Source organism: Pan paniscus, chromosome 20, assembly GCF_029289425.2.
Source record: "Pan paniscus chromosome 20, NHGRI_mPanPan1-v2.0_pri, whole genome shotgun sequence".
NCBI classification, from domain to species: domain Eukaryota; kingdom Metazoa; phylum Chordata; class Mammalia; order Primates; family Hominidae; genus Pan; species Pan paniscus.
Window position 1 is genome coordinate 20,401,815 of NC_073269.2, and position 18,122 is coordinate 20,419,936.

Sequence of the window (18,122 nt, forward strand, 5' to 3'; positions counted from 1 at the left end):
AGCCCATGGGAAAATCCATTTAATTATTGTCATGGCTGGATTCCCATCTCCTAGAGGAGTCCAGACTCATAGTCATGCATTATTTCTCCATCTGGGGCACCTGTCCAAGCCCAAGGCTTCCCTGCTGGCCCCTGGTCTTCCAGTAGCCAGCTGGGCCTTAGGGCTGGGCCTGGAGCCGATCTGGAACCACAGCCAAATCATGAAAGCCAAGGTCAGCCAGCCCCCAAATCAGTCGAGCCCAATTCACTAAAAAGAGACTCAAGTCATGACATGAGCCAGCGACCGTGCGGCCCCCAGCTGGGGCTTTTCTGCCATTCCCAGTGGGCAGAAGTTGACTTCAATTGCATCTTTCTGGGACATCAGAGGTGAGATTTAATCTCTCAGGCAACTGGTCCTGGAACTGGGGAGGACAGAGTTTAGTAATTCGAGATGTGGGATACTGTAGAGATATGGTGAGCTTAGCTCTTGCCAGTATGTGAGGGGCCAAGACTGAGTGTGGGGGGATGGGGCCATATGTTAGCGCTTCCTGGTGGAATATTTACAGAGCACCCACGGGCTCTTAGCTGTCATCACCCTGCTTCAGAGAATGACACAGGGCAAAGGGCTTTAAACATATCTTCTATAGAAAATCCCAAACATATTCAAAAGTAGAGAGAATTGTAAAAAACCCCTACGCATACCGATCACCGAATTGACATCTTCAAATCACAATTCATCTTGTTTCTTCTATACTCCACCCATTGTCTCTCTTTTGTGATATTATCTGCTATTGACGATCATTGCCAGGATCTATTAATTCATTAGTAGGAATAACATAATGACATTTGAGTGATAATATTCCTCTTTCATGTATTAGCTGAAATACTTCTTTTTATTATTATTATTATACTTTAAGTTTTAGGGTACATGAGCACAACATGCAGGTTTGTTACATATGTATACATGTGCCATGTTGGTGTGCTGCACCCATTAACTCGTTATTTAGCATTAGGTATATCTCCTAATGCTATCCCTTCCCCCTCCCCCGACCCCACAACAGTCCCCAGTGTGTGATGTTCCCATTTCTGTGTCCATGTGTTCTCACTGTTCAATTCCCACCTATGAGTGAGAACATGTGGTGTTTGTTTCTTTCTCCTTGTGATGGTTTGCTGAGAATGATGGCTTCCAGCTTCACCCATGTCCCTACAAAGGACATGAACTCATCATTTTTTATGGCTGCATAGTATTCCATGGTGTATATGTGCCACATTTTCTTAATCCAGTCTATCATTGTTGGACATTTGGGTTGGTTCCAAGTTTTTGCTATTGTGAATAGTGCCACAATAAGCATACGTGTGCATGTGTCTTTATAGCAGCATGATTGCTAATCCTTTGGGTATATACCCAGTAATGGGATGGCTGGGTCAAATGGTATTTCTAGTTCTAGATCCCTGAGGAATCGCCACACTAACTTCCACAATGGTTGAACTAGTTTACAGTCCCACCAACAGTGTAAAAGTGTTCCTATTTCTCCACATCCTCTCCAGCACCTGTTGTTTCCTGACTTTTGAATGATTGCCATTCTAACTGGTGTGAGATGGTATCTCATTGTGGTTTTGATTTGCATTTCTCTGATGGCCAGTGATGATGAGCATTTTTTCATGTGTCTTTTGGCTGCATAAATGTCTTCTTTTGAGAAGTGTCTGTTCATATCCTTTGCCCACTTTTTGATGGGGTTGTTTTTTTCTTGTAAATTTGTTTGAGTTCATTGTAGATTCTGCATATTAGCCCTTTGTCAGATGAGTAGATTGCAAAAAATTTCTCCCATTCTGTAGGTTGCCTGTTGACTCTGATGGTAGTTTCTTTTGCTGTGCAGAAGCTCTTTAGTTTAATTAGATCCCATTTGTCAATTTTGGCTTTTGTTGCCATTGCTTTTGGTGTTTTAGACATGAAGTCCTTGCCCATGCCTATGTCCTGAATGGTATTGCCTAGGTTTTCTTCTAGGGTTTTTATGGTTTTAGGTCTAACATTTAAGTCTTTAATCCATCTTGAATTAATTTTTGTATAAGGTGTAAGGAAGGGATCCAGTTTCAGCTTTCTACATATGGCTAGCCAGTTTTCCCAGCACCATTTATTAAACAGGGAATCCTTTCCCCATTTCTTGTTTTTGTCAGGTTTGTCAAAGATCAGATAGTTGTAGATATGCAGCATTATTTCTGAGGGCTCTGTTCTGTTCCATTGGTCTATATCTCTGTTTTGGTACCAGTACCATGCTGTTTTGGTTACTGTAGCCTTGTAGTATAGTTTGAAGTCAGGTAGCATGATGCCTCCCGCTTTGTTCTTTTGGCTTAGGATTGACTTGGCAATGCGGGCTTTTTTTTGGTTTTACATGAACTTTAAAGTAGTTTTTTCCAATTCTGTGAAGAAAGTCATTGGTAGCTTGATGGGGATGGCATTGAATCTGTAAATTACCTTGGGCAGTATGGCCATTTTCACGATATTGATTCTTCCTACCCATGAGCATGGAATGTTCTTCCATTTGTTTGTATCCTCTTTTATTTCATTGAGCATTGGTTTGTAGTTCTCCTTGAAGAGGTCCTTCACATCCCTTGTAAGTTGGATTCCTAGGTATTTTACTCTCTTTGAAGCAATTGTGAATGGGAGTTCACTCATGATTTGGCTCTCTGTTTGTCTGTTATTGGTGTATAAGAATGCTTGTGATTTTTGCACATTGATTTTGTATCCTGAGACTTTGCTGAAGTTGCCTATCAGCTTAAGGAGATTTTGGGCTGAGACGATAGGGTTTTCTAGATATACAATCATGTCATCTGCAAACAGGGACAATTTGACTTCCTCTTTTCCTAATCGAATACCATTTATTTCCTTCTTCTGCCTGATTGCCCTGGCCAGAACTTCCAACATTTTGTTGAATAGGAGTGGTGAGAGAGGGCATCCCTGTCTTGTGCCAGTTTTCAAAGGGAATGCTTCCAGTTTTTGTCCATTCAGTATGATATTGGCTGTGGGTTTGTCATAGATAGCTCTTATTATTTTGAGATACGTCCCATCAATACCTAATTTATTGAGAGTTTTTAGCATGAAGGGTTGTTGAATTTTGTCAAAGGCCTTTTCTGCATCTATTGAGATAATCATGTGGTTTTGGTCTTTGGTTCTGTTTATATGCTGGATTACATTTATTAATTTTTGTATGTTGAACCAGCCTTGCATCCCAGGGATGAAGCCCACTTGATCATGGTGGATAAGCTTTTTGATAAGCTGCTGGATTCGGTTTGCCAGTATTTTATTGAGTATTTTTGCATCAATGTTCATCAAGGATATTGGTCTAAAATTCTCTTTTTTTGTTGTGTCTCTGCCAGGCTTTGGTATCAGGATGATGCTGGTCTCATAAAATGAGTTAGGGAGGATTCCTTCTTTTTCTATTGATTGGAATAGTTTCAGAAGGAATGGTACCAGCTCCTCCTTGTACCTCTGGTAGAATTCGGCTGTGAATCCATCTGGTCCTGGACTTTTTTTGGTTGGTAAGCTATTAATTATTGCCTCAATTTCAGAGCCTGTTATTGGTCTATTCAGAGATTCAACTTCTTCCTGGTTTAGTCTTGGGAGGGTGTGTGTGTCGAGCAATTTATCCATTTCTTCTAGATTTTCTAGTTTATTTGCATAGAGGTGTTTATAGTATTCTCTGATGGTAGTTTGTATTTCTGTGGGATCGGTGGTGATATCCCCTTTATCATTTTTTATTGCGTCTATTCGATTCTTCTCTCTTTTCTTCTTTATTAGTCTTGCTGGCGGTCTATCAATTTTGTTGATCTTTTCAAAAAACCAGCTCCTGGATTCATTGACTTTTTGAAGGGTTTTTTGTGTCTCTATTTCCTTCAGTTCTGCTCTGATCTTAGTTATTTCTTGCCTTCTGCTAGCTTTTGAATGTGTTTGTTCTTGCTTCTCTAGTTCTTTTAATTGTGATGTTAGGGTGTCAATTTTAGATCTTTCCTGCTTTCTCTTGTGGGCATTTAGTGCTATAAATTTCCCTCTACACACTTCTTTGAATGCGTCCCAAGAGATTCTGCTATGTTGTGTCTTTGTTCTCGTTGGTTTCAAAGAACATCTTTATTTCTGTCTTCATTTCGTTATGTACCCAGTAGTAATTCAGGAGCAGGTTGTTCAGTTTCCATGTAGTTGAGCGGTTTTGAGTGAGTTTCTTAATCTTGAGTTCTAGTTTGATTGCACTGTGGTCTGAGAGACAGTTTGTTATAATTTCTGTTCTTTTACATTTGTTGAGGAGAGCTTTACTTCCAACTATGTGGTCAATTTTGGAATAGGTGTGGTGTGGTGCTGAAAAGAATGTATATTCTGTTGATTCGGGGTGGAGAGTTCGAGAGTTCTTTCTTTCTTTTCTTTTTTTTTTTTTTTTGAGACGAGTCTCGCTCTGTTGCCCAGGCTGGAGTGTAGTGGCACGATCTCGGCTCACTGCAACCTCCGCCTCCCAGGTTCAAGCAATTCTTTGCCTCAGCCTCCCGAGTGGCTGGGATTACAGGTGCCCACCACCACGCCCGGCTAATTTTTTCATATTTTTAGTAGAGACGGGGTTTCACCATCTTGGCCAGGCTGGTCTTGAACTCCTGACCTTGTGATCCACCCGCCTTGGCCTCCCAAAGTGCTGGGATTACAGGTATAAGCCACCGCGCCCAGCCTCGGGGTGGAGGGTTCTGTAGATGTCTATTAGGTCTGCTTGGTGCAGAGCTGAGTTCAATTTCTGGATATTCTTGTTAACTTTCTGTCTCGATCTGTCTAATGTTGACGGTGGGGTGTTAAAGTCTCCCATTATTATTGTGTGGGAGTCTAAGTCTCTTTTTAGGTCTCTAAGGACTTGCTTTATGAATCTGGGTGCTCCTGTATTGGGGGCATATATATTTAGGATAGTTAGCTCTTCTTGTTGAATTGATCCCTTTACCATTATGTAATGGCCTTCTTTTGGTCTTTAAAGTCTGTTTTATCAGAGACTAGGATTGCAACCCCTGCCTTTTTTTGTTTTCCATTTGCTTGGTAGATCTTCCTTCATCCCTTTATTTTGAGCCTATGTGTGTTTCTGCAGGTGAGATGGGTTTCCTGAATACAGCACACTGATAGGTCTTGACTCTTTATCCAATTTGCCAGTCTGTGTCTTTTAATTGGAGCATTTAGCCCATTTACATTTAAGGTTAATATTGTTATGTGTGAATTTGATCCTGTCATTATGATGTTAGCTGGTTATTTTGCTCATTAGTTGATGCAGTTCTATAGAAAGAAACAGTCTCGGCTGGGTGCGGTGGCTGACGCCTGTAATCCCAGCACTTTGGGAGGCCGAGGTGGGTGGATCACCTGAGGTCAGGAGTTCGAGACCAGCCTGGCCAACATGGCCTACTAAAAATACAAAAATTAGCTGGGTGTGGTGGTGCATGCTTGTAATCCCAGCTACTCAGGAGGCTGAGGCAGGAGAATTGCTTGAACCTGGTGGGTGGAGGTTGCAGTGAGCTGAAATCACGCCACTGCACTGCAGCCTGGGTGACAGAGCGAGACTCTATTTCAAAAAAAAAAAAAAAAAAAAGGAAAGAAACAGTCTCTTCCATTTGGTTACCCAGTGGTACCATTCATATGGGAAAGGCAAGATGAGCACTTGATTCTTGTTCTTTTCTAGTTTATTTATTTATTTATTTATTTGAGATGGAGTTTCTCTCTTGTTGCCCAGGCTAGAGTGCAATGGCATGATCTCAGCTCACTGCAAACTCTGCCTCCCAGGTTCAAGCGATTCTCCTGCCTCAGCCTCCCGAGTAGCTGGGATTACAGGTGCCCGCCACCATGCCCGGCTAATTTTTGTATTTTTAGTAGAGACGGGGTTTCACCACGTTGGCCAGGCTGGTCTCAAACTCCTGACCTCAGGTGATCTGCCCACCTCAGCCTCCCAAAGTGCTGGGATTACAGGCATGAGCCACCCCGCCCGTTTATTTATTTATTTATTTATTTATTTTTGAGACAGAGTCTCGCTCTGTCGCCCAAGCTGGAGTGCAGTGGCATGATCTCGGCTCACTGAAACCTCTGCCTCCCAGGTTCAAGTGATTCTCCTGCCTCAGCCTCCCGAGTAGCTGTGATTACAGGCGCCTGCCACCACACCTGGCTAATTTTTGTATTTTTAGTATAGACGGGGTTTCACCACGTTGGCCAGGCTGGTCTCGAACTCCTGATCTCAGGTGATCCACCCGCCTCGGCCTCCCAAAGTGCTGGGATTACAGACATAAGCCACTGCGCCTGGCCCGTTTATTTATTTTTATTTATTTATTTATTTTTGAGACGGAGTCTCGCTCTGTCACCCAGGCTGGCATGCAGTGGCATGATCTCGGCTCACTGCAACCTCTGCCTTCTGGGTCCAAGCAATTCTCTGCCTCAGCCTCCTGAGTAGCTGGGACTACAGGTGCGCACCACCTCGGCTAATTTTTGTATTTTTAGTAGAGATGGGGTTTCACCATCTTGGCTAGTCTGGTCTTGAACTCCTGACCTCGTGATCCACCCGCCTCGGCCTCCCAAAGTGCTGGGATTACAGACATGAGCGCCCAGCCTTGAGTCCCTTAATATCCTCAAAAAGTAAACACTGAGATTTTTTTCCCTTATAGATTTACGATCTCATTAAACTAATGAAATATGTCAATACATTGCAGTTTTTATCATTACTGATAATCAAATTGGCTTCCTTCTTTGGCTGGTGGGAGTCTCTTTATGTTGACTCCTGTGTTCTTTTGGCATGGCTCAGAGTCCTAGGTGGCTTTCTTGCTTCATGACATAACAAGATGTTCTAACCGGATGCTGTGGGAACATCTTGTTCATTTCCTGCCACAGGCCTGGGATCAGCAATTTCTCCCAGGAACCCTTATTCCTTTGATTGGAAAATGAGGAATCAGCTCCACAATCAAGGAGCTGAAGTGCTCATGGCTAATAAGTTAGTTTTGTTTCTAGGTATTTTCACTGGACACAAATAGAAAATCCCCCACTATTTTTTTTTTAAAGACGGAGTCTTGCTCTGTTGCCTAAGCAGGAGCGCAGTGGCGCCATCTCGGCTCACTGCAACCTCCACCTCCCGGGTTCAAGTGACTCTCCTGCCTCAGCCTCCCGAGTAGCTGGGACTACAGGTGTGCATCACCACGCCCAGCTAATTTTCGTATTTTTATTAGCGACGGGGTTTCACCATGTTGGCCAGGATGGTCTCGATATCTTGACCTCGTGATCTGCCCACCTAGGCCTCCCAAAGTGCTGGGATTACAGGCGTGAGCCACTGCACCAGCCCCCCACCTATTTTTTCTTTTTGAGAGGGGGTCTCCATCACCCAGGCTGGAGTGCAGTGGTCCCATCTCGGCTCATTGCAACCTCTGCCTCTCAGGCTCAAGTGGTCCTCCCACCTCAGCCTCCCAAGTAACTGGGACCACTGGTGTGCCACCATGTCCAGCTAATTTTTGTATCTTTTGTAGAGACAGGGTTTCACCATGTTGCCCAGGCTGGTCTTGAACTTTTGAGCTCAGGTGATCTGCCCACCTCAGCCTCCCAAAGTGCTGCGATTATAGGTGTGAGCCACCATGTCTGGTCTCCCACTACCTTTTTAAAATTTTTAAAAAATATATATAACATGGGCCAGGTGTGGTGGCTCACACCTGCAATCCCAGCAATTTGGGAGGCCGAGGCAGGTGGATCACCTGAGGTCAGGAGTTTGAGACCAGCCTGGCCAACATGGTGAAACCCCACCTCTACTAAAAATACAAAAATTAGCCGGGCATGATGGTGGGCACCTGTAATTCCAGCTACTCAGGAGCCTCGAGATATATATATATATATATATATAAAATGAGTTTGTATTGATGCTTCCAATTCATATTTTGGACTAAATGCCTTTTATTTAGCCTGATCAATTTGATACCTGCATTTTTATTTTCCCACACTGAAAATCCAAATTCTCACCACCACCAACACATTCACTCATTTGCTTTATTCCACAATACACACACATTAATCTCAGAAGAACACACCAACAGTATCTTAAGTGATATGGTTATGGGAAACAGTTTAACATTTTTTCCCCTGTCCCATTTCATTTTGGTATATTCCACTAGGGATGTACCATTAAATTACTGAGCTAAAATACTTTCTTTCTGATTGGTTATGCCGGTAACCAGAAGTGTTTAATTTCTAGGGCCTTTTTTTTTGAGTGTAGAAAGTATTTACTTTAAAAATAGCTACAATACTCGGGAGGCTGAGGCAGGAGAATGGCGTGAACCTGGGAGGCAGAGGTTGCAGTGAGCCAAGATCGCGCCACTGCACTCCAGCCTGGGTGACAGAGTGAGACTCTGTCTCAAAAAAAAAAAAAAAAAAAAAAAAAAAAAAAAAAAAAAAATTACCTACAACAATAAAAACAACATCTCACAATAAGATTGTGCATTATAACTGCAACTATTAATAGAACCACTGTTCAATTAGAAAATACCTGAAATAGGGCTGGGTGCAGTGGCTCATGCCTGTAATCCTAGCACTTTGGGAGGCTGAGGCAGGTGGATTGCCTGAGCTCAGGAGTTCGAGACCAGCCTGGGCAACATGGTGAAACCCCATCTCTACTAAAATACAAAAAATTAGCGGGGCTTGGCGGCATGCGCCTGTAATCCCAGCTACTCAGGAGGCTGAGACGGCTGAATTGCTTGAACCTGGGAGGTGGAGGTTGCAGCCAGCCGAGATTGAGCCATTGCACTCTAGCCTGGGCAACAGAGCAAGACTCCATCTCAAAAAAAGAAAAAAAAAAAAAGAAAAGAAAATACGCCAAATAACAGGATTAATAATGTCATAATAACAATTATCATTAATCTATTATTATTTATTATTATTATTTTTGAGACAGAGTTTTCGCTCTTGTTGCCCAGGCTGGAGTGCAATGGCACCATCTCGGCTCACCACAACCTCCGCTTCCCAGGTTCAAGTGATTCTCCTTGCTCAGCCTCCCGAGTAGCTGGGATTACAGGCATGCACCACTATGCTTGGCTAATTTTGTATTTTTAGTAGAGACGGGGTTTCTGCATGTTGGTCAGGCTGGTCTCAAACTCCCGACCTCTGGTGATCTGCCTGCCTCGGCCTCCTAAAGTGCTGGGATTACAGGCATGAGCCACCGTGCCCGGCCTGTTATTATTAATATTATCGTTAATATTAATCTGTTACTATTGCAAACTTCACCTATTACATCCACCCCCCCCCCATTTAAAAATATCATTATAAATATAGTACCTTAGGCCAGGCACAGTGGCTCAGGCCCATAATCCCAGCACTTTGGGAGGCCGAGGGGGGTGGATCACCTGAGGTCAGGAGTTTGAGATCAGCCTGGCCAATATGATGAAACCTCGCCTGTACTAGAAATACAAAAAGTAACCGGGCATGGTGGTGCATGCCTGTAATCCCAGCTACTCTGGAGGCTGAGGCAGGAGAATCGCTTGAACCCAGCAGTGGGAGGTTGCAGTGAGCCAAGATCGTGACACTGCACTCCAGCCTGGGCGACAGAATGAGATTTTGTCTCAAAATAAACAAATAAATTAATAAATTAAAATAAAAATAAAAAAATAAAAAATAAATAAATATAGTACCTTACCACATGCAGCTTTGAGTTACTGGGTCATTCGGACGAAGTAATACCACATTACTTTTTTACTGTGGTAAAATACACATAACATACAATTTACCATTTTAGCCATTTTTACGCGTACAGTTCTAGGGCACTGAGTACATTCGTGTTGTGCAACCATCACCACCAGCCATCTCCAAAACTTTTTGGCTTCCCCAGCTGAAACTCTGTCCCCGTTAAACATTAACTTCCTATTCCCTACTCCCCGCCAAGCCCCTGGCAACCATCATTCTACTTTCTGTCTCTATGAATTTGACTGCTGTAGATACTTCATATCAATAGAATCATACAATATTTGTCCTTGTGACTGGCTTATTTCACTTTCCTATAATTAGATAAACGCATATATAATTCTGCCAGATATTGCCAGTTTTCTCTCCCCAGGGATTACTTTGCATTCTCCATTAGTTAAGCATGTGAGTGTGTAAGATACTCCCAAGCCTTTTCATTTGACCTGGCAGACTCCTATATATTCTTTAAAACCCACCTCTGGCTGGGCGCGGTGGCTCAAGCCTGGAATCCCAACAATCTGGGAGGCTGAGATTAATAAGGGGATTTACACAACACTTTCCTGAGGACAGACCACGTTCACACCTACCTCCCTGTTGGAGCCTCAGGACCACCTTAAGAGGGAAGGAGGAGGACCACTCCCATTTTACAGTTGAGAAAAATGAAGCACAGAGACGCTAAGATGTGTACCTAAGGCCACAGAGCTGGTAAGTGTCAGAGCCAGGCCTAGATACCTACCTGCCTGCTTTTCCTGAAGGGGAATTCTTATTAACAGAGGGACAAGGTTGCTTCTGATAGGCTGTAGGAGCCGGGGTGCAGTAGGGGGTGGGGGTGCGGGGAAGGGGAGGGAAGAATCTGATTGGCCGAGGAACCGAAAAGTGGAAGTAGTTGGTAGGGTGGGTAGACAAGCAAAGTCTGATTGGCTGGAAAGTAGGATATGGAAGTCTGATTGGGTGAGAGTTAAGAGAGTAGTTTAGTTGACTAAGGCAGACTCTGATTGACTGAGGGGTTGGAGAGCAGCGTTTAGTTGCGGGAGGGGGAAGAGGGCGGAGTCTAATCGGATGAAAAACAGGAGACTGGGGTTTGATTGACTGAGGGATATGAGAGCATTTAATTTGCTGAGGTGTGGGAGGGTGGAATCTGATTGGCTGGGGGAAACTCAGCATGAAGTTTCCCCGGGGGTGTTAGCAATGTCATTTCTGCTCTCCTTCACAAATCCCGTGTCTCTGGGCCCTGGTAGAAGGAGGTGGAGATTAATCTCCTAGGACTATGGGGAAATGGAGGCAGATGTGTGTGGAGGAGGGGAGGGGGCTGAGTCACTCCAGGCAAAGGCCAGAGAGAACACCTCCCCAACCATACCTGCTGAGAAAGAATCTTGTTCTCCACCTCCCATCACGCCTCCTCCAGAGTGACCACTAGGATTTATGGCCCAGACGAGAGAGGTGTCACCCAGCCCCTCTATAATTCCCAGGGAGGAAGCAGGGGTCCTCTTCACTCCTTCCCCCTCCCAGCAGAACCCCTTCTCCCCAATCCTCTCCCTTCCTAGGGGACCACACTCTCCATCTCTCTAGTTTCTGATGACAAGGACCTCTCCTCCCTCCACCTGCCTGCCCAAAGGCATCTTCTTGCACCCACTGAGTTTTTTTGTTTTTTGTTTTGGGACGGAGTCTCGCTCTGTTGCCCAGGCTGGAGTGCAGTGGCGCGATCTCGGCTCACTGCAACCTCCGCCTCCCGGGTTCAAGCGATTCTCCTGTCTCAGTCTCCCGAGTAGCTGGGACTACAGGCGCCTGCCACCACACCTAGCTAATTTTTGTTATTTTTAGTAGAGACGGGGTTTCACCATGTTGGCCAGTATGGTCTCAATCTCTTGACCTTGTGATCCTCCTGCCTCGGCCTCCCAAAGTGCTAGGTTTACAGGCGTGAGCTACCTCGCCCGGCCCCCACTGGGTTTTTATCGCTATTGTCTTCCTCCACCGGGAGCTTCTCTCCCCTCCTTTCCTCCACCCCAATCTTCCTGTTTGACTGTCTTTATCTCTCTTCCTTCACCCTTCTTCTTCTCTTCTACTCACTCCGTTAAAAACTCCAGCCTAGGCCAGGCACGGTGGCTCATGCCTGTAATCCCAACACTTTGGGAAGCTGAGGCTTGAGTCCAGGGCAACATAGTGGGATCCCCCCTGCCCATCTCTACAAAAAATTTAAAAAATTAGCTGGGCGTGTTGGTGAGCGCCTGTAGTTTTAGCTACTTGAGAGGCTGAGATGGGAAGATTGCTTGAGCCCAGGAGGTCGAGGCTGCAGTGGACTATGTCTGCACCACTGCACTCCAGCCTGGATGACAGAGTGAGACCCTATCTCAAAAACAAAACAAAACCTCCAGCCTAAATGATGCCCAGGTGGAAAACCTTGGAGTTACATCCAGTCTGTCAGCAAATCCCATCAGCTCCACCTTTTATTAAACAAATCCCAAACTCTACCACCTTTCACAACTCTAAGTTCCTTCAGGGTTGGGCAGTGAGGAAGCAAGCTCTTGCTCCCCGTTTACTCTGTTCATGATATTGCAGCCAGAGGAAGCCTGTTAAAACCTCTCAGGGGACATCCCTTCTCTGCCTAGAACCCTGTATGGCTCCCACCTTCCTCAGAGTAATAACCTAAGCCCTCTCAGTGGTCCCCCAGGTCCTAGACAACCTGTCCTGTCACTTCCCTGCATTTATCTCCTCCCGGTATCCCCCTCACTCACTCGGCTGCAGCTTCACTGGCCTCTTGACTGTTCTTTAAGGCATGGTCCAGCCTCAGGGCCTTTACACAGGCTGTGCCCTCTGCTTGGAATGCTTAAGATCCCTGTTCAAATATCAACTCCTCAGAGAGGGCTTCCACATCTCCTTACCTTGCTAGGTTTTGTCCCATAGCATATATCACATAGATTATACACTTTTAATTTATGTGTTTTTGTTTATTCACTGCAGAGCAATGACTGGTACCATGTGCAAACTTGGCATTTGTTGAATGAATATGTGCTATGTGACAGCTGGGGCTGGGGACAAGGCAGAGAAAGAGAAAGATCCCTTTTACCTGCGTGGAGTTTACAGCCCTATCCAGGGCTAAACAAATCATTCCAAGAGGCAGGCGCGGTGGCTCATGCCTGTAATTCCAGCACTTTGAGAGGCCGAGGCGGGTAGATCACCTGAGGTCAGGAGTTCGAGACCAACCTGATCAACATGCTGAAACCCTGTCTCTACTAAAAATACAAAATTATCTGGGTGTGGTGGTGCATCCCAGCTACTTGTGAGGCTGCGGCAGGAGAATCACTTGAACTCGGAAGGTGGAGGTTGCAGTGAGCCAAGATCGCGCATCGCACTGCAGCCTGGGCAGCAAGAGCAAAATTCTGTCTCAACAAAACAAAACAAAACAAAACAAAACAAAAACAAAACAAAAAAATCATTCCAAGAGCAATTTTGCTGGGAGCGAGGACACTCAGGGGCTGTGGCTGCATTGAGTATGGGCTGGAACTAAGCCCAGTGACTGGGGAAGCCCTCAGAGAAAATGGCCTGAAGTAGGAGTTAGTTGGGTGGGTGAGAGGAAGATAATTCCAAGCAGAGAGAAGAGCATGTGCAAAGGATTTAAAGTTGGAGAGATGGTCTTTGATGGGTTTGGCAAAAATGGTCCCAAGTGGCTTGTGTGTGGATGGGGAGAAGGAAAGTGACCAGCACATGTTAAAAGGGGCCATTTAACACCCCACTTGCCTCTCACCTTTGAATTGCTTTCCTTCCTTCCTTCCTTCCTTCCTTCCTTCCTTCCTTCCTTCCTTCCTTCCTTCCTTTCTCTCGCTCTCTCTCTTTTTTTCTTTTTTTTTTTTTCAGAGTTTTGCTCTTGTTGCCCAAGCTGGAGTGCAATGGCATGATCTCGGCTCACTGCAACCTCCACCTCCCAGGTTCAAGCAATTCTCCTGCCTCAGCCTCCCAAGTAGCTGGGATTACAGGTGCGCGCCACCATGCCCAGCTAATTTTTTGGTATTTTTAGTAGAAATGGGGTTTCACCATGTTAGCCAGGCTGGTCTCGAACTCCTGACCTCGGGTGATCTGCCTGCCTTGGCCTCCCAAAGTGCTGGGATTAGAGGCATGAACTACCATGCCCAGCTGAGTTGCTTTCTTTGTTTGAAATCTCTGATATCACCTGTTCTGTTTCCACTTTTCTGCCTCACTGTTTCTGTGTCCCAGGAGGCTGATGTATATGGACCACTCAATGAGCTCCTTTGTCTTGTGGCTTCCAGTTGGGTTGAAACAACAGGGAGCCATAGCAGGCATTGGAGGGAGGGAGGAAAGTGAGGTTAGGGTATTTGTAACTCATCTTTCCATGCAGGCTGGCTGTGTCCCTCCACTGGAGGTTCAGAACTCTTGACAGGTGGACCTCTTTGCATAGCCCTGTCTGGTCCAGGTTCTAGCAACTTTAGTTCCTTGGCCCCAGGTCCTAGGGCTGGTAACTAATTTCAGCTGTTACCAGCCCCTGGTGTGCTGCACTATCCCTTTGAAAATAGTGCTTTTTATTAAACTCTCTACAAATTACTCCACTTAAGTGTTCGGTCTGTTTCCTGCCGAGTTCTTTTTTATTTTTTATTTTTTTGAGATGGAGTCTCACTCTGTCACTCAGGCTGGAGTGCGGTGGCACGATCTTGGCTCACTACAACCTCCGCCTCCCGGGTTCAAGTGATTCTCCTTCCTCAGCCTCCCGAATAGCTGGGACTACAGGCGTGAGCCCCCATGCCCGGCTAATTTTTGTATTTTTAGTAGAGACAGGGTTTCACCATGTTGACGAGGCTGGTCTCGAATTCCTGAGCTCAGGAGATCTGCCCGCCTCGGCCTCCCAAAGTGCTAGGATTAGAGGCATGAGCCACCGCGCCTGGCCCTCTTTTGTTTTTAGAGACAGGGTCTCACTCTGTTGCTCAGACTGGAGTGAAGTGGTGCAATTGTAGCTCACTGAAACCTCAAACTCCTGAGCTCAAGCAATCGTCCCACCTCAGCCTCCTGAGTAGCTGGGACTACAGGCGTGTACCACTATGCCTGACTAATTTGTTATTTTTTATAATTTTTACAAAAAATTATTTTTTTTAGAGATGGGGTCTGGCTATGTTGCTCAGGCTGGTCTTGAACTCCTGGACTGAAGCAATCCTCCTGCCTCGACCTCCCAATAATAATAATTATATATATAATTATTTTATATATATTATATATATTTTATATATTATATATATATATATATATATATATAAAGTATTTATTTTAATTGAGGTGAGGCCGGGCACAGTGGCTCATGCCTGTAATCCCAGCACTTTGGGAGGCTGAAGAGGGAGGATCACTTGAGGCCAGGAGTTTGAGACCAGCCTGGCGAACATGGCAAAACCCCGTCTCTACTAAAAATATAAAAAAATTAGCTGGCTGTGTGTCACAGGCCTGTAATCCCAGCTACTTGAGAGGCTGAGGCACGAGAATTGTTTGAACCCAGGAGCCGGAGTTTGCAGTGAGTTGAGATCGCACCACTGCACTCCAGCCTGGGCAACAGGTGAGACTCTGTCTCAAAAAAAAAAAAAAAAAAAAATTGAGGTGAAATTCACATAACATAAAATTAACCCTTTAAAGTGTAGAATTCAGTGACATTTAGTGCATTCACAATGTTGTGCAACTATCACCTTTATCTAGTTCCAGTGTTTTTGTCAGCCCAAAAGGAGGTCCTATTACCACTCCCCCTGGGTATGGGCTTCTCTCTCCATCCCCCCTCCCCCAGCCCCTGGCAACCACTACTCCACTTTCTGTCTCTGTGAATTCACTTAGTCTGAATATTTCATATAAATGGAATAATGCACTGTGTGACCTTTTGTGTCTGGTTTCTTTCACGCAGCACAATGTTTATGAGGCTCATCCACATTGCGGCATGGATCAGGGTTTTATTTATTTTTATTTGTATTTTTTTTTCAGACGGAATCTCACTCTGTCCCCCAGGCTGGAGTGCAGTGGTGCGATCTTGGCTCACTGCAATCTTTGCCTTCCGGGTTCAAGCGATTCTCCTGCCTCAGCCTCCCGAGTAGCTGGGATTACAGGTGCCCGCCACCATGCCCAGATAATTTTTGTATTTTTAGTAGAGACAGGGTCTCACCATGTTGGCCAGGCTGGCTCAACCTCCTGACCTCAGGTGATCCACCTGCCTCGGCCTCCCAAAGTGCTGGGATTACAGGCAAGAGCCACCTCGCCCGGCCTTTATTCTTTTTTATGACTGAGTAATATTCCATTGTATGGATGGACCACAGTTTGTTTATCCATTCATCTGTTGGTGGAATTTGGGTTGTTTCCACCTTTGGCTATAATAAATCGTGCTATCCCGAGCACTCCTCTACAATTATGTGTGAGTAACTGTTTTCTTTTCTCTTTCTTTCTCTTTCTCTCTCTCTCTCTCTGTCTCTTCTTTCTTTCTTTTTCTTTTTTTTTGAGACAGGGTGTCATTCTGTAGCCAGGCTGGCGTGAAGTGGTACAATCTCAGCTCACTGCAATCTCAGCCTCCCAGTCTCAAGCTGTCTATCCTCCCACCTCAGCCTCCCAAGTAGCTGGGACTACAGGTACGCACATCATGTCCAGCTAATTTTTTATATTTTGTAGAGATGAAGTCTTGCTATGTTGTTCCCCAGGCTAGTCTGGAACTCCTGGGCTTAAGTGATGCTCTCTTGCCTCAGCCTCCCAAAGTGCTGAGATGACAGCTGTAGACCACTGTACCTGGCAAGTACTTGTTTTCAGTTATTGTGTGTGTATACCTAGGAGTGGAATATCTGGGTCCTATGGTAATTCTGATTAGCTTTTTGAGAAATTCGCAAACTGTTTTCCACTGCGGCTGAACCATTTTACGTTGCCACCAGCAGGGTATGGTGAGATCCCTCTTCTTTTTATCTTTGACTCCCTGCCATGACCTGCCACATCCACTCCCAGACAGCTTTCTACTACCATTTCCCAAGTCCAGCCACAGCCTCCACTTCCTCCCCTCCCACTTCAACCTCACCCCACTGAGCCCTGGGCTGTGGCAGGCTGAGGGCTCTGGTGGCATGGGAACCACACAGCTCTAGAGCCTGGGTTCCTTGATGTCTAGGTGCCAGTGATGGTCCCTACTACCACTCTTCTCAAACTCCATCTCCAGCTCCAGCTCAGTGCTGCTGCCTGTCCTCTCTATAAATGTAGCTATGATCTCTGAGGTCAGGAGTTCGAGACCAGCCTGGCCAACATGGCAAAACCCTGTCTCTACTAAAAATACAAAAATTAGCCGGGCGTGGTGGTGCAAGCCTGTAATCCCAGCTACTCAGGAGGCTGAGGCAGGAGAATTGCTTGAACCCGGGAGGTGGAGGTTGCAGTCAGCCAAGATAGCACCACTGCACTCCAGCCTGGGTGACAGAGCAAGACTCTGTTTGATTAAAAAAAAAAATAAAAGGCCAGGCGTGGCAGCTCATGCCTGTAATCCCAGCACTTTGGGAGGCCAAGGCAGGTGGATCACCTGAGGTCAGGAGTTTGAGACCAGCCTGGCCAATACGGCGAAACCCCGTCTCTACTAAAAATACGAAAATTAGCCGGGCTTGGTGGTGGGCACCTGTAGTCTCAGCTACTCGGGAGGTTGAGGCAGGAGAATCGCTTGACCCCGGGAGGCAGAGGTTACAGTGAGCCAAGATTGTGCCACTGTATCCAGCCTGGACAACAGAGCAACAGAGCGAGACTCCATCTTAAAAAAAAAAAAAAAAGGTGGCTGTGAGCCCCACTTCTGCCCTCCCCTCCTCTTCTCTGCCCACCTCCCTCCTGAGTGATCTCGCTGACCTACTGCCATGCCATCCACCGTCTTCCCAAGGCAGGTGACTCACAGATGCAATTCTCAGGAGGTGCCCTCACGCTGAGCCCAGCTGCCTCCTGGATGTCTCCCTGAATGTCATCCCATGAGACCCACGAGACTTTTAGACTGAAGGTGACCCACGGTTTCCCAATCTTAGCACTGTCAACATTTGAGGCTGGATTATTCTTTGGGGGTGGGGGTGTTCTGGATGTTGAATAATATCTCTGGCCTTCTCCCACTAGATGTCAGTTGCACCATCCTGAATTCCCCCACCCCCACCTCTACCCCCCACCCAGCAGTATGATCTCCTGATGTTGCTAAACATTCCCTGGCGGAAAACTCTACTCTCCTGGGATGGCCCCAATCAACTGCAAACTCAAACAGCTGATGTTTGTCCAGCCTGGGCCCTGTGCCAGGAGTGGGGCTGAACACCACCTCATCACATGGGCTTCTTCTGCATTTTATCCATAGGGAGATGGAGGCTCAGAGCAGCCATGTGACTAGCTCAAGGCCACACATCCACGAAGCCCACTCTTAGTGCTCCAGGCCCTTTCACTTACTCCTCCTTCCTGGTCTCCAGCTCTTTGAGAGCAGAGAA